The sequence below is a fragment of the Muscardinus avellanarius genome (genome assembly GCF_963383645.1).
Source record: "Muscardinus avellanarius genome assembly, chromosome: 1".
NCBI classification, from domain to species: domain Eukaryota; kingdom Metazoa; phylum Chordata; class Mammalia; order Rodentia; family Gliridae; genus Muscardinus; species Muscardinus avellanarius.
The window spans coordinates 67,118,659-67,129,720 of NC_137786.1; positions in this window are offsets into that span (position 1 = coordinate 67,118,659).

The window sequence follows — 11,062 nt, forward strand, 5'->3', positions numbered from 1 at the left end:
CAAAATTGCTTGCCTCCAAAGCATGCATTTTCACCCTTATGTGATAGATACTGGCAATCACTTATGGTTTTCCTTTCTAGCTTGGATTTTTTCCAGCCTTAGTTTCCAACTGAGATATGGTCAATATGAGAGATGGTCAGAGAAACTAAACCTCTCCCGATGAACTTCCATTTCACTTTATTATTATATCAGATATTGTGTTTAAGGGGGTTACCTACATCATTACTTAATTGGGGCATATTAGCCTCTTGCTTCAGCCAATTGTCCCCATGGACATGGCAATTCATCAAACCAACTGCCTTTTGCTGGCTTCTTGCAATCTGGTTTCATTTCCTTTCCTCTTCTCTAAAGTCTGCTCATGACTCTTCTTCCACAAACCATATGACTATCTCTTAGACCTTTCCTGAATCCAAGATCAAGATGGTTATTCCTTTCCCCTAAAGCTTTCTCAGCCCATTCTATCTGAGTCACTGTGTATCTTCATTCCTGCTGCTATAACAAAAGACCTCAGACTGAGTAATCTAAAAGTAATAGAGATTTATTTCTTATAGTTCTGGAGAAAGGGCAGTCCATGGTCAAGCTGCCAGGGGCTGCAGTGTCTGGTGAGGACCCCCTCTTTGCTTCTGCAATGCTATGTCCTCCCATGGTGAAAGGGATGAAAGGGCAAAAAGGCATGAATTTGCACCCTCCAGCCCTTATTTAAGGGTGGTAATCCCATCCACGAGAGCAGAGTCTTCATGGCCTAACCACCTCCCCAGGACCCCACTGATTAATGCAGTCACACTGGGGATTAGGTTCCAATGTAAATTTTGAAGGGTCACAAACATTCAAGCCATGGCATGTGCCCAGATTTTTAATTTTTCATCCACATCCAAACTCCTCTGCTCTTGTATTCTTTATCCACATCTGAACTAAGAACTTCTCTGTTTTCCTCCTTTCCTCCTCCTCCTCCTCTTCCTCCTCCTCCTCCTCCTCCTCTTCCTCCTCCTCCTCCTCCTTCTTCTCCTTCCTCTTATAACACTTTAACTCTTTAAGCTTCAACTATGACTACTATGAAATAATCTTCAGTTCTGAGCTAAAGATCCCCATATTAGCCTCTCACCTGTACTTGATACAAAAAGGGATATCTATCTTAATGTTTCCTCCCTGTTCATCCATTTATTCATTCATTCAAAAGTATTTGTTGCAAAGCCGGGCATGGTGGTGCATGCTTGTAATCCCAGCATTCAGGAGGCCAAGACAGGAGGATCATAGTTCTGCAACTTAGTGAGACCCTGTTTCAAAATAAAGAATAAAAAATGGGGCTGGGCGTAGTGGCACACACTTGTAATCCCAGTGCTTGGGAGGCTGAGACAGGAGGATTGCAGTTTGTAGCCAGCCTCAGCTACTTAGTGAGGCCCTTTGCAACTCAGTGAGACCCTGTTTCAAAAGAAAGAATAAAAAATAGGGTTAGGGGTGTAGCTTGGGGGTAGAATGCCCCTGGGTCCCATCCCCAGAACCGAAAAGGAAAAAAAAATGGGGCTGGGAGTGTAGCTCAAAGGTATACTGCACCTGGGCCAGAGTGGGTTCAGAGTTGAGGTCAGAGAGGATGAAGGCTGATCCTACACCACCTTACTCAGTCAGTGTGGGGTGGGGCTGGGGGTGTGAGGATTGATTGGAGACAAGTTTAGGAGAAATTACATAGGTGTATGTGTGTGTGTGTGTGTGTGTGTGTGTGTGTGTGTTAGGTGTGTGGGTAAGTTCCTCTCTTGAGCAAATGAAATCAATGTACCTGTAAAATAAACACTGGAGGAAAAACTGGTTGGGTGAGAAAGACAGTAGCTTAAGTTTTTGATATGGGGATTTCTTTAATTCCTTTGTGTCTCTCACAGAGTACATTACTTGATTATGTAATATATACAAAAATGCTGAGTTTATAATTGAAAGTAAATTCTATATGTCTTTTTTTTTTTTTTGGTACTGGGAATTGAAGCCAGGGGCATTCTACCTTCAAACTATAACCCCAGCCCTATTTTTTATTTTTAATTTGAAACAAGGTCTCACTAGGTTGATAAGGGTCTCACTACTTACTGAGGCTGTCCTCAAACCTGTAATCCTCCTGTCTCAGCCTCCCAAGTATTGGGATTACAGCATGTGCCACCAAGTCCAGCAATGTCTGTCTTTTTAGCAGGACTATGGAAGGGTATTTGTCAACCTGGTAATGTTTGGTGAGTTTCTATTATGTAACAAACACTGTGCTAAGTACAATGAGGTTCTTGTGAGAGACAGCAAAAAGTTAAGAATCAGTTGGATATAAGGATCTGGGCTCAGAAAAGGGATTAGGGAAGCTTTTGCACAGGACATAACTGAAGCCTGTGGTAGATGAAGTCATCTCTGTGCAGTGGTGGGGATGGGAAAAGCCTAAAGCAGGTTCTAGGAGACCCATCATTTTGTGCTTCTATATAGGATATACTCATGAAGGAGATGGACAAAGAGCTTCTGGAAGCACACAGGCACCACTGAACTGACAGAAGAGAGGGTTTCAAGAAGGGTTTCAGCATCTGTCAGATGCTGAGAAGATGACAGAAAAGCACATGATCAGTCTAGTGTTGGGAGTCACTGTTGCCTTAGCAACAGTGAGTAATTAGGGGGAATCCGCTTGGGGGAAGGTTGAAGATAAATAGGCAGTGAGGAAATGGGGTCATTGAATGTAGACATTCTTTTTAAAAATGTGGAAAGGGTCAGAGGAAGAGGGCTTTCTTTCTTTTACTGTGCTAGGGATCGAACCCAGGGGCATTCTACCAAGCTATATCCCAGCCCTTTAAAATAAAATTTTTTTTTTCATTTTGAAACAAGGTCTCGCTAACTTGCTGAGGGTCTTGCTAACTTGCTGAAGCTGGTCTTAAACCTGTGATCCTCTTGTCTCGTCCTCCCAACACTGGGGTTACAGGTGTGTACCACCATGCCTGGCTGGAGGGAGGGTTTTCTTATTTGACTTTGTAGGTGAAGATTATACTAACAATGTAATCATTGCTGGTGGGTTCTAGTGAGGCAGTCTTTATTCAGGACTTGCAATAATCATACAGAACCTGCTTAGGTCTATGCTATTTGGTGAAGCATTGCTGTGGTTTTCCAACAAGAGAGTTCTTGCTGGAACCATGGTTCAAAAAAAGTGGAGCAGAAATTGCTATTTCCTCTCATTAGAACTTCCAGCTGGACACAGGGCCTCCCAAATAGAGACAAATCCCTGGTTTTCCTTACAGTGGTAGGTGGCTCTGAGGATTGTTTCTGACCAATGGATATAAGCAATAAGAATGTTTATCACAGCTTTATAGCTGCTTCCTGTAGGAACAGTTTTCATTTTCTCCTTTATCCACTATACCTCTATCCTCCCTCTGGTAGAAATATGGACAGGACTGCCAGAGAAGATATAGCCCTCCTGAACCTTGAGGAGACCTTTAGAATGGAGGCTACAGATGGTCAAACAAACAAACAAACACACACCCAGAAGGATCCAAAGTCTGTGTTGACCTCAAAGAGCCAAGTTGCATGGCATTATTAAACCCTCTGTGTCTGGATGTTAATGCAAAAGAAAAATAAGCATCTAGCTTAAGACTTTTATTTGGGGGGATCCACCAGTGTCCTTTGCTAAATCTAAACCTAACTGGTACCCAAAAGGACAAAAAGAAAATCTCAGGCTACCATGGAAATGACAAGTCATCCTTGAAATGAAAACAGATTAAAAGACACTGAAGAAAATTCTATTAAGAAAAAATAATGGTGTTAACTTAAGGCCATAGGAATTCTGCCCAGAAGTCCTTGATGTTAGGAAGGAAATGAGCTGGGAAATGATCATAATAGGGAGAAAATGCAACATGATGAAATGTGCAATTGCTCACATGTCATCCACATGTATCACTGGCCCATGGCAGCAGACACACTGCAAAGCCTTAATTGAAAAGGATAAAGGAGGCGCATGATGATTTGCTCTTCTATTCAGGGCATAGTTTCACTTAACCTGTTAAACTATGTGTGTGTGTGTGTGTGTGTGTGTGTGTGTTACTATTTTATACTTAGTTGGCAAGAGGGTCTCACTAACTTGCTGAGAGCCTCACTAAGTAGCTGAGGCTGGCTTCAAACCTGTGCGATCCTCCTGCCTCAGCTCCCAAGAGCTGGGATTGCAAGTGTGCACCACCACGCCCAACAGTAGTGATGTTTTGAAGCAGTATGCCTCCCTAAATAGCTGAGGCTGTCCGTGAATCGCAATCCTCCAGTCTCCGCCTCCTGAATGCTGGGATTACAAACCTGAGCCACCACACCTGGCTTCTTGTCATTTATTTATTTATTTATTTATTTATTTATTTATTTATTTATTTTTGCGGGCCTGGGGATGAAACCCAGGGGCATTCAACCTCAGAGATACACCCCCTGCCCTAGTTTTATTCTCTTATTTTGAAACCAGGTCTCACTGAGTTGCAGAGGGCCTCACTAAGTAGCTGAGGCTGTGCACAAACCGCGATCCTCTGGTCTCAGCCTCCCGAATGCTGGGATTACAAGCGTGCACCCCCACACCCGGCTCTCTTGTTCTTATTTATATTAATACAAACTATTTAAAAACTATAAAATTTATAAAACCATTGGAAACATGAATAATAGTACCTAAACATTTGCTGACATTGGAAAGTTATGTAATTTTTCAGGTGTGATAATGGTATTATGTTTTTGTAAAGGGTTGGTTTCTTCTAGAAATATATATATTGAAATATTAATGGAAAGAATGACATGACATATGGAATTTGCTTCAAAATAATATGGAGGTATAAAAGTATAGATGAAATAATGTAATCTATTTTGAAAGTGGATGATGATGGTATTGGATACAAGGAGCTGTTTGAATTATTTCTACTTTGTAAAGTGATATATATATATATATATATATATATATATATATATATATTAGAAATGAAAAGCTATGACAAAGAATAAATCAGTTGTGGGATAGAGGAAGTAGAGTGCATGAGAGTATAGGTAAAATGAGATCTATGACCATGCGTTGTTAATTGTTGAGGCTTAGAGGTGGGTGCAAAGTTTATTACACTCTTGCCTTAGTAAGTTGGGGCTATTATAACAAAATTCCATAAACTAGGTAGCTTACAAAAACAGAAATTTATTTCTCACAGTTCTAGAGGTTAGGAAGTTCAAGATCAAGGTGTTGATGGATTAGACCTGGCATTGAATCCAGGGGCACTCTACCTCCAAGCTACCTTCGCCCTACTCCAGCTCTACCTTACTTTTAAACAGAATCGTACTAAGTGGTTAAGGCCAGCCTCAAACCTGTGATCCTCCTCTCTCTGCTTCCCAAGTATTAAGATTAAGGTGTGCAGCACCTCTGCAGTCTTTTAATAGAGTACTAAGCTTATCACCTTATCACCTCCCAAAGGTCTCATATCCTAATTCCATCACCCTGGGGGTTAGAATTTCAATACATAAATTTTTGGTGTATACAGATATTCAGCATTTTGAATTCAAACATTTCAGAATATTTGGTAGATACAAACATTCACTATAACGTTTCTGTATATTAAATTTTGATTTACATTTTCTTTCTTTTGTGTGTGTGTGTGTGTGTGTGTGTGTGTGTGTGTGTGTGTGTGGTACTGGGGATAGAACCCAGGGGCATTCTACCTCTGAGCTACACCTCCAGCCCTATCTATTTCTTATTCCTTTTTTTTTTTTTTTTTTTTTTTTTTTTTTGGTGGTACTGGGATTCCTGGAAGCCCTTCTACCTCTGGGCTACACTTCCAGGCCTATTTTTTATATTTTTAAATTTGGAAACAGGGTCTCTAAGCCAGCGCAGCTGGCTTCGAACCTGTATAATCCTCCTGTCTCCGCCTCCCAAGGGCGGGGATTACAAGTGTGCGCCACCACACCCGGCCGTATTCTTTATTTTTGAAATGGGGTCTCACTAAGTAGCTGAGGCTACCTAGTGAACCATGATCCTTTGGTCTCAGCCTACTGAATGCTGGGATTACAAGTGTGTGCCACCACGTTTGGCTTGATTTACATTTTCTCTTTCTTTATCTTTTTTTTTTTTTTTTTTTTTTTTTTTGCGGGTCAGGAGATGGAACCCAGAGGCATTTGACCTCTGAGCTATACCCCCTGCCCTATTTTTTATTCTTTATTTTGAAACAGGGTCTCACTAAGTTGCGAAGGGCCTTTATAAGTAGCTGAGGATGTCTGCAAACCAAGATCCTCTGGTCTCAGCCTCCCTAATGCTGGGATTACCAGCGTGCACCACCACGCCCAGCTTGATTTACATTTTCTATAATAAAAAAAAATCACTTTGAGAAGCAATAGAGGTAAGCATACATCTATGATGAAATGTATTGATTGGTAAATCATAATAATTATAAGTATAGAGTAATTCACTGGCAGAAGAAAATCAAATTGAGGAAGCAGTGCTGCTATAGATAGGTTCATCTAGGTATTGTCTTAGTGTATGTTCTGACCAGACACCTCCAAGTCTCAGGAGAGAACTCAAAGTTTCAGACTGCTCACCAGGATAAACTAAGATATGGGCCAATAATACCCCCCCAACATTTCAATGCCATAAAACAAGGTTTATTGCCTATTCTAGAGATGTTCTGCTTGTTAGAATCCCCCACAGACGCAGGCTGGCAGAGGAGCCACACCATCAGGTCTTGCCTATTGCTATGCCAGAGGGGAAGCAGGCTCTGGACCGGCTCTCTTTGAGGAATCAGTAACCCAGTCAGTAAAAGATCCATTTTGTTTCTGCTCTCAATTCATGAGCCTGAATCAGTTGTGCTGCTGCATTTTACCACCAGCAGGCCAGGAAATACATTGCCATCTTGTGCCAGGAAGAAAGGAAAATCAAAAATACTTGGCAAATAATTCTAAATACTTCTTGCTAAGAGACCCTATGTTCTGATGTTGGAGCTATATCATGCTTAAGCCTTGGGGGTGACAATACTTGGTTGCCGCCTGTAAGACATCAACTAGACACAAGTGTTCATTCAGCCCTTTGGGCCATTTCTTGTGACTCACAGTCATGCAATCTATTGCATGCAGAGGTTGCATAATAGGGTTGAAGTAAGTGGTTGACTTAATTATCAATTCAGCCACACATTTTGTTTGGTTTTGCGGGGTTGGGGATAAAACCCAGGGCCTCACACATGCTAAGCATATGTTTTACCACTGAGGTACGTTCCTAGTCCTCAGCAATACTTTTAAAGAGAAAGTATGAGGGAAAAAAAGCAATACTTTTTAAAAGAAGTATTCCATCCAGGCATGGTGGTTTACATCTATATTTCCATTACTTGGGGACTGAGACAGAAGGTTCACAGGTTTGAGGCCAGCTTCATCGTCTTAGACTCTCAGCAATTTACTGAGACCTTGTTCAAAATAAAAATAAAATAGGGCTGGGGTGTAACTCAGGGTTAGAACATCCTGGGTTCAATTCTCAGTATCAACAACCACAAAAAGAAAAAAAAAGAAAAGAAAAAAGAAAGAAAAGTATTTTATTATTAATGTATTAGGTTCTCACTGAAAAAAAAAACTTGGAAACTATGAAAAACTAAAAAGAAAGAGGAAAAAGGGGGAGGAAAGTATTCATGATTTCACCATTTAATCATAATCACAGTTCATATTTTAATTGATTTTGTTTCTGAACTTATATATTTTTAAAAGTTGGCTCTGCTCATCACTGAAACTACATTTTCATTATTAACTATGGTAGGAAAGAAAGGAGATTTCCTGCCAATCAGAAGGGTCACAGCTGATACTCTTAAAACACAAAGAAGACAGGTTAGCAGGAGAAAAGGATAACAAATGCACCCAAACACAGTTAAGGCTCCACTTCCTAGTACTATCTCTTAGGCCATTATGTTACAACAAATACATTTTGTGGGACATATTCAGACAACAGCTGACATTGCTCCAAACAGCTGATCTAAATCGTCTTGATGGTCTTCGACCTGCAAATAATTTCAATAAAGGACTTCTAAAAAAAAAAAAAAAGAAAAAGTTGTAGAGGCGGGTGTGCTGGCACACCCTTGTAATTCCAGCATTCGGGAGGCTGAGACAGGAGGATTGTGGTTTGCAGACAGTCTTCAGCTACTTAGTGAGGTCCTTTGTAACTCAGGGAGACCCTGTTTCAAAATAAAGGATAAAAAATAGTGTGTAGCTCAGAGGTAGAATGCCCCTAGTTTCCATCCCCAGTACTGAAAAAAGAAAGAAAGAAAGAAAGAAAGAAAGAAAGAAAGAAAGAAAGAAAGTTGTAGCCCACTTTTTTTTTTTTTTTTTTGTAATGCAAGTGTTTTAGCATGATTATATATCCCTTAAACACTAATGGTCAAAAAGCAGTTTCAGGCCAGGCGTGGTGGTGCACGCTTGCAATCCCCACGCTTGGGAGGCAGAGACAGGAGGATCGCACAGGTTCGAAGCCAGCTCTGCTGGCTTAAGAGACCCTGTTTCCAAATAAAAAGTATAAAATAGGTCTGGGAGTGTAACCCGAAGGTAGAGGGCTTCCAGGTACCCCAGTACCATCCCCCCCCCAAAAAAGCAGTTTCAGGTCACATTCTATGCTTTAAATATTGCTTAATCGTTAGCCAGAAAACAAGAAAGATATAAAAATTGCAATAGCTAAGCTTCTTCCCTTTTTTTGAGATACTGGGGCATTCTACCTCCAAGCTACACCCCTATCCCTATATTTTTCATTCTTTATTTTGAAACAAGGTCTCACAAAGTTGTGGAGGGCTCACTAAGTATCTGAAGCTGGTCACCAACCTGTGATCCTCCTGTCTCAGCCTCCCAAGCATCCGGATTACAGCGTGAGCCACCACATCTGGCTTCTTTATTTCAATCAAAAGATATCATAGAAAATTTAATTGGCCAAGAATCTACACAGTGATCTTGTAACTGTCTCACATTCAATCTATCTCTTAAATAATTTTGCTCGTAAGTAAAGAATGACACAGAGGGTTGTGAACTTCAGCAGAGATAAAACCATGCATTGTTCACCTTTGTAATTCTTCCAACTTCTCTCATAATGTATGGCACAGAGAAAACACCCATAAACAAATAAAGGTGATACAAAGTACAACTTCATTTGTATGTGGAAGGCATTTGAGTTTTTTAGCAGTTTGTTTTTCTTATTACTCAGTCTGGAAGCCACAAACAAATATAGCTATAGCTCTTGAATCTAATGTTACAAAATAACATAAATCTACAAATTAGCAATACATACATGTTACAAAATAAAAGGAAGCCACAAACTAACATAGTTACAATTCATGAATTTAATGTGTTAATTAAATAACATAATATGCTACAAAATAGCAATAATTTTTAATAGGAAGTAGTTCTGGGCCAAAACCCATTGTTTGAAAAAAATTCAAGGTATATCCCTTACTAACCATTTCTTTTTGTGTTTGAGCATATATGTAGAGAGGGGTTAGACCAGGTTAACTTGATAAACTTTCATTTATTAAAATGAATAAGGAAATCATTTTAATATAATAAAACTATATAACTCTACAAATTTACTTATCTTTATTTCTCTTTTCTTTTTCAATTCAAAAGTGCCTCGGGATCTGGCAATGAGAATATCATTGATAGAAAATGATATTGTGATAGAACACAATGCCATCATACCCATAAACAAGTTTTTTAAATTAACATGCTATTCCTCTTTTTAACCATTATGTTGAAAGCTCAGAAGTTTAATAAGATTTATCAAGAAATAAATCTTCATGTCATTAATTTATTACTTGGTTCTTTGTCATAGATTTCAAAATGTACTTAGAAATTTTGATAATTGGGTCTTTTGGTTTTAGGAATTTTTAAGAAAATGAAGCTACTGTGTTACATCCAAGGATATACAGTGGTTGTCTGGTGGGTACCACAATTATAATTATTCTTTGAGAACTGAAAAGCAACTGCCCAACAACGAATGCTAAATTATAGCACTTGTACAAAAGGAAGGCAAGTTGCTGACAGAAAGTATGCTATTCAGTGTGATGTTAGGATAAGGGCCTTCACATATAACAAAGTAATTATGATGGCAGGGAGAGTTTCTGAACTTTACGTTTTGTTCACAGATGAGCAAAAATGTTCACATTCAGGGATGCCTGTTCTACTAATTAAGCAAGCACTAAAAAGCAGTAAGTGATCAAGAAATGATAGTTATTTGTAAAGTGGTTCTTGGTAATAAGTGACTGTGTATGTGTATGTTGAAACTAAATAACAGGTATGAAGCTTTGCTCTCTGGGAGAGTACAGTTGACTGGATGTCTGCTCCATAAATCTGGTTATTGTAGATTTCTTCTCTCTAGTTAACTGCTTTGAATACTGCTTGGTACAACGTTTAATTTGCATTGGTAGAGACTCATGCAGGAGTTAAAAATCTAGCCCTGAGTTTCTAAACTCAGATGTGTACTTGTGGTCATAAAAAGAGAGAGAGAGAGAGAGAGAGAGAGAGAGAGAGAGAGAGAGAGAGAGAGAGAGAGAGAGAGAGAACAGTTTGCCTGGAATTGGAAGAAATATATTAGCATCGAACCACTTGTTGACTAAATCAGGGTTTCTCAACCATGATGCTATTAATATTTTAGGCTGAATGTTATTTGTACTCAGGGTTTGTCCTATGCATTATTGGGCATTCAGCAGCAGCCCTGGCCTCTACTTACTAAACGTTAGCAGCATTCTTTGAGTTGTGACAGTCAAATGTGCTTCCAGATACTGTCAAATGTCCTCTAGGAGGCAAAAAAAAAAAAAAAAAAAAAAAGCCCTCTACTAGCACCACCACTGACAACTGTTGGGTTAAATTAATAGTCATTGATTTAAAGTTTGGTTAGTTGGTTGATTTTGTCTCTCATTCTTACTACTCTACAGATCAGAAGTTTTGTGGAACCTAAATTAAATAATCTTCCAAAACATAATTAGTGAGGTTTTCTTCTTCTTGGCTTTAGTTGGTGGCACTGGAAATTGAGCCCAAAGGTATTCTACCTCTGAGCTACACCCCATCCCTATCTTATTTTTTTTTATTTTAAAACAGGGTTGAGCTAGTT